The 8,796-nt window shown below is 33.8% G+C and overlaps 1 long non-coding RNA gene across 3 annotated transcripts; it reads right to left on the minus strand.

Moving 5' to 3' along the window:
- Window positions 1–402: 402 nt before the first annotated feature.
- LOC131538890 (uncharacterized) lies at window positions 403–6,562 on the minus strand. 3 transcript variants are annotated; one of them, XR_009270736.1, is made up of 5 exons: window positions 5,847–6,562; window positions 5,564–5,617; window positions 2,277–2,430; window positions 687–787; window positions 403–599 (listed from the first exon to the last, which is right to left on the minus strand). It is a non-coding gene; the product is annotated as an uncharacterized LOC131538890 (long non-coding RNA). The 3 variants fall into 3 exon arrangements; XR_009270737.1 differs by having other exon boundaries at window positions 5,564–5,692; window positions 5,847–5,873; XR_009270735.1 differs by having other exon boundaries at window positions 5,564–6,562.
- Window positions 6,563–8,796: the final 2,234 nt, after the last annotated feature.

Consider the following 8,796-nt stretch of genomic DNA (forward strand, 5'->3'; position numbering starts at 1 on the left):
ACATTTTTCAGAATCATGGTGGGAGAATAGTGATATCTATTTTAAAAATATAAATATGAAAAATAATACTACTTCTTCCTAAAGTACTTTGTGAACTATGTTTGCTCAAGAATGTTTTAGTTTTAGCATTTTGAGTTTGTTCAATAGGCTACTCTGTTCAATATAGCAAAACAAACTTTTAATCCAATTTTTGTTCCAGATTTTTACTCTTTAAAAATAAAAATAATTATAATTATATATATATATATAATATTTATTTCATGCTCAGTCTTATTTTAAATAGGACAAGGACAAGCAAGACTTAGATAAGTAATAAACTGTATTTCTAAATCAGTAAATCTGCAAATATTGTCTTAAATAAAGTCTGATGATGCAAATTGTAATTTGTGGTTTATATTATATTATAGCAATATGTAGTTTAAATGCGGCCCGCTTGGCCTCTGAACTTGAGTACCCCTGCCTTAGAACATAATACCAATAATACTATGGTAGTAGTCAGCCATCTATGCAAAAGCAGAGGTCAGTGCAGTGTACTGTAGATACAGCTGTCCAGGACAACATCTTATGTACTGATGTCTTCAACTGGGAATCCAGAAAACCTGCAATAAAAACAGTACAGTTCAAAATCCATCATACATAACCGATATAACAGGACCGCCCAATCCTGTTCCTGGAGATCTACCCACCTGCAGAATTCAGATCTCATCCTGATCCAACACACCCGTCTGTAATTGTCAAACTGCTTTCATTGATGCGCTGTGAGGTAGATTTGTTGAGAAGTTCCTCCCTAAAAGTACATTGATAAAACTGTTTTTTCATAGTGGATCATTTAATGAAGTCGTTTGCTAAATAATATTAGCATTGCTAACAGGCGGGACCTTATGAGAAAGGCATGTAACAGCTTTTTAGGTTCGTTTACAGTCATTTACATTTGCATCATAAATACATACTCAGTCCCAAAGTGCTCCTTAGTAAACGTGGTAAAAAGATTTCCAAACTGATTAATAATTAGTATATAAAAAATGAATAGAATAGAATAGAATAGAATAGAATAGAGAAAAGGGAGAAACACAGCTAAACCCTCCATCTAAATCTTCTCAAACAAGTCAAAGGAGCATTAGTTCCTGTTCAAAAGTTATAGTACACAGGACAAAGAAATGAGACATACAATCACCTCCTAACATTTTGCATTATCTGGCAGAGTTTTGCTTACTAATAAATGTGACCTGTGGCAAAATGAGTCGGAATGCACACGAGCTAATTTCGAGTTACAGGCAAAAGAAGTGAAAGATGTTGATTTTGGTCGAATTTGAGTTTTTCACAAAAATGAGTTCATTAAGCCCTCTTCTAGCGATCCCAATGCTCTAAATAGTATTTAAACATCTAAATATATCTTTATTTGCATGATTTCTGAGAGGAGTACCTTTTCTCCGCTCGCATCTCGCACTGACTGTCATCCGAAGCTTAACGGCGCTTCTGACGGCTTGTGATCCCGATAAATATACACACATACACGTAATTACAGTATTTAAGTATTCATGCAAATATAATCTGTTATGTCTTAAATGAACGTTTGGGGAAATGTTTGGTTAAAAACATCAGATGTGTGACATTATATCCGTGCAGTACAGTAGGTCTAATATACAGGCCGTCTGTCTCAATGCTAATCTAATAATAAAAGAAAAGAGGGAATCACTCGCTGCTCTTGACTGAACTGCTTTTGTAATCAATTCATTCATAATGAACACACTAAAGTGATTTTTACATTTGATTATTTGTTTTACCTACTTGAATGCTTTTGTTTAGATGTAAAATGAAAAAAATAATACATTACTTGTTTCTTTCCTGTGTGTGTGTGTGTGTGTGTATATATATATATATATATATATATTTTTTTTTTTTTTTTGCATTGGTTCATATTAATAACTAGTAATGATTATTAAGAAAAGAATTGGGAGGAAATAATTAATGTTGGTGATTTTGCTTTGGAACCTTCAGAAAACTTTAAATCAGTTTTTCTCAAAATGGTCTTTGCTGACTTTATCGACTTCAAACGGGTGTAGCGCAGTCATTTTTCGTCCGATTCTAACAACTCATATATCATTTTGAAAAGTGAAAAAGTGACAATTATTTGAAAATTTGCTCATTTTGCCAGCACAGGTCACAAATGGTGAAATCTCTATACAAGTAATTCAGAGAACAGGTAAACCTTGTTCATTTACATTTATTGCCATCACTGTAACAATACAAATCTGGTTGAAAATCTGCAAACTTACCTTTTAGGGCAATGATTACAATATAAGGATTATTTGGCAGCTTTGTATGTTCATCTAGTTGCCATCATCTGAAGTCTTTGTGAGTGCTTGCGTCTTCTGAAGTCTTCACACGCGAGGCTGGATCCAAACTGGAACTGGTGTAATCTCTAGTAACCTTGGGATGGACATCCTGAGATATAAACAGGAAAGCAAAAGGAGAAAGATTAGAATAGCTGCTGTTCATATTATTTCAGACAAAAGATTATTTATTTAATCAAATATAACTTAATTGCAAGGTTATGAGATGTTTTGTGTGAATGTTAAAATGTAATTGATTGCTGTGATCAAAGCTGAATTTTCAGCATCATTACTCCAGTCTTCAGTGTCACATGATCTTTCAGAAATCATTCTAATATACTGATTTTACCAAAGAAGCATTTCTTATAAATGGGTCATTCTATAGAAATGTACATTTTTCTGTCCCTAGCCTTTACAGAAATATAACACTTGAAAAAGACTTTAGGGTTACAACTTGTTTTATATATTTTAAATTGAAACAATGTGTTATTTGATCAATTAAACCTTCTTGAGCCATCAATGTGGCAATATTTGTTTTTAATTAATTATTAAGAATTCCAAGCACCACAAAACTGCTCGTCCCCACAGCCACGTACAGAGGGAAAGTGCTTTATTTTGAGAATACTCAAAAATCTGGAATACAAATGGATTAAACTACTTAATTTAGTGAGTATACCATGACTGACAACATGTGGTTTGATATCTTGCAGCAGACATTCTGCAAAATGCATTTTTCATGAAAACTGTCACTGGTGTTACTGTCACTGGTGTCACCTCCTCAGGGCTCGCAAAATCGCTAGCCCGACGTCCCGGGGCTATTGTGTTTTCCAGTCGGGCTACCAAAATGTATCACTGCCTGCCCGACGGGCTCCTTAAATACAGATCTCCTTAAAAACTCTGAAAGTGAGTTGTATCAAAATTAAGGCCATAAAAAGTTTTAAATACGTTAAATGGTGTAAGAAATGTCCTAATTATAATTTCAAGAGGTCTTACAGTTGGGGACTGAAAAACATGAGTCGTGTGATACGGCAGGATTAAACTTCAAAAGGCAATGATGTCATTGAATAAATATGAGCGCGGCACGTTTCAAGTCAAAATGCGGCGCGGATGTCTTTATGTGAATGTATCTGAAGGGAACCGACTGTCCTCAGAAACGTGTCATTGGCATTTTAATTTCATTTTACCTATAATTCCTGATAAAGCAGCGTTTATGAGCGCAGAGCTGCTTTGTGTACAGCGTTTCCGGGGAAACCGCAGTATTTCAGCGCTCCTAAAGCGCCACCTCGTGGCAGAGAATGAATTTGCATTTCCAATAAGCCTTTCTTGCTGTTTATGGTCAGATCAATGCAAATATCAACTCATGTTTTTGCGCAGCAAACACATAGAGTTGTAAATGAGAAAGAAGTTGATGTGCCTTCTAAAGATCTAAACAATTAAGACAGCAATATTTATACGTTTTAAATTAACATAATAATTTATATGCTTGATTGATCCCTTTTCATAAAAAGGTCTATAGCCTGAAATGCTGTTGTATAAGATTTTTATTTTTGTGAAAACCTGTATCTGAACTGTAAATCATGTAATTTTATGGCTCAAAACTGTTACCATAGACATTGTCCAACCCTGCTCATTCTGTGTTCATTTTACTTGTGCAGCTCTTAAAATGGGTCATAAATTGCCTTAAATATATTTTTTAAAATTCTGCAGATACCCTGTAAATAGTGAAATAAAATTCCTTCCTTCATATTTGTTGATATTTGTGTATTGAAAATATTTTTGATTGACATTTAAACTCCTATCTGATTTTCTATATTAAACAAATAATAATAATAATAAAATAAAATAGTAATTTTTTAATTCGGGCTAGTTAAATTAATTTTCGGGCTACCAAAATCTGAAGAGTACCTGCCCAAAGGGCTACCAGGGATTTTGAAATTTTGCGAGCCCTGCTCCTTTATGGGTAACACCAGTGAAGATCAGTTTATGTTTATGTTCTTTTACTAACTGCTTTCACTAATTGCTAAACATAACAATTTAGTCTCATCTATTAATTATAGTTGAAGAATAAGTATCTTTGGTCTAATGTATGTCACTGGTGATTCATTGTGTCACTGATGTTATCGTGTTTTTTTTCTGTCACATTACATAAAATGTGTCACGTGGCACGATAATAATTTTACATCCATTGAATTCTGCTTCACTCAAGAGTTAAGATTTTAAGGATTGCATCATTACTTGTTTATAACTGTTTTTTCCCTGAAAAATATTTTCATTGTTATAACAAATACATGGTTGCGCAAATGTACTAACATCATTCAATCACACTTTTAACAAACCTGATTAAAATAAATAAAACATAATCTCCTTATTTGTTGCATTATCATTGTTTTTCTGTAACTGACTACATGTGCTGAAATAAATCGAGAAATAATATTTCATAAAAACCTCTAAAATTGACAAAGAAGGTAACACCAGTGACAATTTTTCAAATTTTTCAATTGGTCTTTAAATAAATCTACAAAAAATATTTAAAAAATCATTAAGCTGTCATTTATGTGTATTCATAATGTAAAAAGGTAATCTAATAATGTGGTCTAAGTTTAAATGTTAAAAAAAGAAATACATTTTAAGACATCTTGCCAAAAGTACCAAAAGTCCATGTTTCTGTAGAATGACCCAAATATGAATGTAACCTGTGCTGAGTTGTATTTTTGTGTGAATGTTTTAACAGTGTAAAGTTTGTATATTTGTTTATTTTTATCAGGATTTTTTTTAAAGGAAATTCTTATTTTTATTCAGCAAGGATGCATTAAATTAATCAAAAATGAGTGTAAAGTTTTCTGTTTCAACTAATGCTGTTCTTTTGAAATTTCTATTCATCAAAGAATCCTGAAAAAAAAAAACACACACAAAAATATTGTGCAGCACAACTATTTTCAACATTGATAATAACCAGAAATGTTTCTTGAGCAGCAAATCAGCATATTAGAATGATTTCTGAAGGATCATGTGGCTCTGAAGACTGGAGTAATGATGCTGAAAATTCAGCTTTGATCACAGGAATAAATTACATTTTACAATATATTCACACAGAGAACAGCTATTTTAAATTGTAATACTACTGTTTTTTTTGTTTGTTTTTTATCTGAATTTTTTAATAAATTCAGGCTTGGTGAGCATAAGAGACTGAATTTTGAACATTAGTGCATGTTTGAGGTTAACTTGCCAACCATATTGTTCATTGTGCCTGGGAGATGTTGTCCGACAGGAGGTCCGCTCTGAGTCTGGGGTGCAGGCCATCAACAGAGCCAACAATATTTAGTATACAATGCCAGCCAGGTTTATTACAAGGAACCAAGCTAGAGCAGGTGAAATGTAGAAAAGAGAAAGAAGAATATACAGAAAACATTATTTTAACATAACATAATTTGCTTCTAGGTTTACTTATTTAATATTGCTCATACTTCTTACTTGTGGATGTCAAAGCCCTCTTAAAATTTTAAGAAGCTTTACCTGTTCACTTGTGTTCCTTACTTCTCCGTCTGCGGCTCCCTTCAGAAATTGTGAAATCTTGGAGCCTCCCATCTTGCCGTGCTTTTGTTTTTCTTCTGAAATCACAGAACAGTTTTTTTTTATCAACATTTGTTTACCATGAGAGATCAAAATACGTTTGAACTAGATTCAGTTAATTGTCCCGCTGATGTAAGTGACGTCACCGATTAACGGTACAGTGTAGGCTATATGTTTAGGTTAAATAAATGAGCCTATTTCCAATCACCCACTGAAAAATTACCAGCTAAACTTTTACAGAACTGTCAAAACCTCTCATCTACACATAAAGATGTAAATAAAATCCCAAACATTCAATAAGAGCCGTCTATGGAGTTAGCCTAATGTTAACGTTACGTCCTCTGAAAACGGCTAAGATGCTAACGGACTTGTTCGAAGACACTAAACCATTTCTATCACCAGAAACGAGTCAAATACAAGCAAGAGAGGTGTCAGGAATAACTGTAATTAATATTTGTGAGATTTTAGGAACTAAACTTACCGAAAACAGTAAAAACAGCAGCGAAACGGAGCTTCCTGCTTGTCAGTCGTTGTGTTGCCGCTCTGTTTCCATGGCAACTCCCTCCGCTGCAGTGTTTGAACGCGGCTCGAACGTTCAGCACGTCACAGTCACACAGAATTTACATAAATAATCATATAAAATTAGAACATTACATAAATAAATAACTTAAATCTAATTAAATTATTATTAAATCATACATTTAATTTATTTAAATGTAGTTCTATGACACCCTGCACGTTATTGTCGGATAAAGCAGCACTTTTATATATATATATATATATATATATATATATATTTTTTTTTTTATGAACACTCAACCACCTTATTTTATTAGAAAGCCTGCTTGCATGTAGACCAGGGGTGGGCAATTAATTTCCCTAAGGGTCCAAGAGAAACTTGGTCAGTTAAGAGGGCCAGATCAACACACCTAACTAGATTCTTTATAATAAATAAATAACAACAAAAAAATAAACAGTAAATGAATGAAAATGTGAAGCAATATTTTATGAATGTTCACAAAAACAGTTTTGAAATTGCAAAAAAAAAAAAAAAACAGTGTTTCAAAAACTAGCATCACAACTTTGGACAAAAAAAGCAAGTACCTGTATTTCAAAGACCAGCATCACATTAGAGCAATTCCAGCTTTATTGACGTGACATTCGCAGTCAAAACATAAATTCTCATATAAATAGGCTATTAGACCTGTGTTGAACCATCTCTTTATATTTTTCTAAATTCCCGAAAATAGAGTCTAGACTTCAAAAAAGAATCAGTCTATTAACGTGTTTTATATTATTTATTTATATACGAGTTTTTGGGGAGATAACATAGGCTATTTTGTACGATTTACAATGCACACGCCATAAGCAGCAATATCTGCCGGATGTAGAAAGGTTGTCTATTCATACATTTTTTTTTTTTGTGTGTGTGTGTTTCAGAGGGAAAATCAATGTAGCCTAGTCTACGTGATCTCTCCTTTACGGACTTGACAGTTCTAAGAGCTGGAGACGGGTAGCTATTTAATAGAGCTGACCCCAACAATTTAACTAGTCGTTCATTTAAGTCAACTAGGCCTAATCGCATGTTTATCTAAGGTTTATAATCCACAGTGAGCCTTAATTCCGCGCTCAAGCACACGCATAAAGTTTGCCAAAAAGCACAGGAAAAAGTCGCCAAATGTTTATGAATGTGTCGGAAAAAAAGTAGTAATTTTAATTATTTATTAATATGAGTTGGGCCTATTATGAGTTTCGAACTCATGTCGTTTTATTAGGAAAAAAAAAATGCAAGTGATCACGCGGCCGCCCCGTCATGCATTCCACACTCCGCACAAACATCTGAATATGGGCCAGTAGGCCTACTAGAACACATATGTTTATTAACATAATTCACCAGTCTACACCCGAGACAGATGCAGTTATAACTTAAAACTGAAGCTATTTGAGTTTTAAAATGATAATGCCTATCCTATATATGCCAGCGGTGTAAAAAATGTCTGCAGAAAAAAATAACAAAACATTCGACAAAGCTCGAGTTAAAATGTTTTGTCATTCATTGTTTTTAAAACTTTCATCTTCCGCTAATATATAGAGACAGACGGATAAATATAAAATAACGAATAAAAATAATTTTTAGTTGCCCGGGTACAGTTACAGGCCTGTTCCACTCTGTGAGAGAGCAGGCGCAGATCTCCGATTCCTCTGACCAAGTTTCAACCTGTACCAGACGTTATGATTTCGATCAGATGCGTCGGCTGTGTCGGTTGATAAGCCAACGTGGCTTCGACGTTGAATCGATGTTTCATTTTCTACGTAATAACGTTCTGATGTACCGACCAAATAATGAACGTTGATTCAACATCGAAATTTGATTGACGATCGATACTGACCGTTACAACCAAAAATCGACGTTGATTCTATGTCAGTTTGCTATCTGGGTTGGGATCGCGCCTTACAATGACGTCAGCATCACTGATTGATTGACGTATTAATAAATAAATAAAAATAATAAATAATCAATCAATCAACCAACCAAACAACCAAACAAACAAACAAACAAACAAACAAACAAACAAATAAATAATAGGTTGATTGCATCGCTCTGATTAATCACTGATTAACCAAACATAATCACAGCACATTAAATACATTTATCATCATCAACAAGCCTCGACAAAAACACCAGCATTACGAGGAATACACTACTGCTGTTGCTCGCTGGAGCGTTGTTAAAGTCACCGCTGAACGCTGTTTCACAAACGCACTTTGATATCAGGCAACGAGTGGTTTTTAAAATAAAAAATCAGTTAAATATGACCTGGGGGACGCCAATCGACTCACCCTGCCATAACTAATTTATTGCAGCCTTTTCTTTTTTATTCCTATTTATCAT

Source organism: Onychostoma macrolepis, chromosome 04 (assembly GCF_012432095.1).
Source record: "Onychostoma macrolepis isolate SWU-2019 chromosome 04, ASM1243209v1, whole genome shotgun sequence".
Taxonomy (NCBI): domain Eukaryota; kingdom Metazoa; phylum Chordata; class Actinopteri; order Cypriniformes; family Cyprinidae; genus Onychostoma; species Onychostoma macrolepis.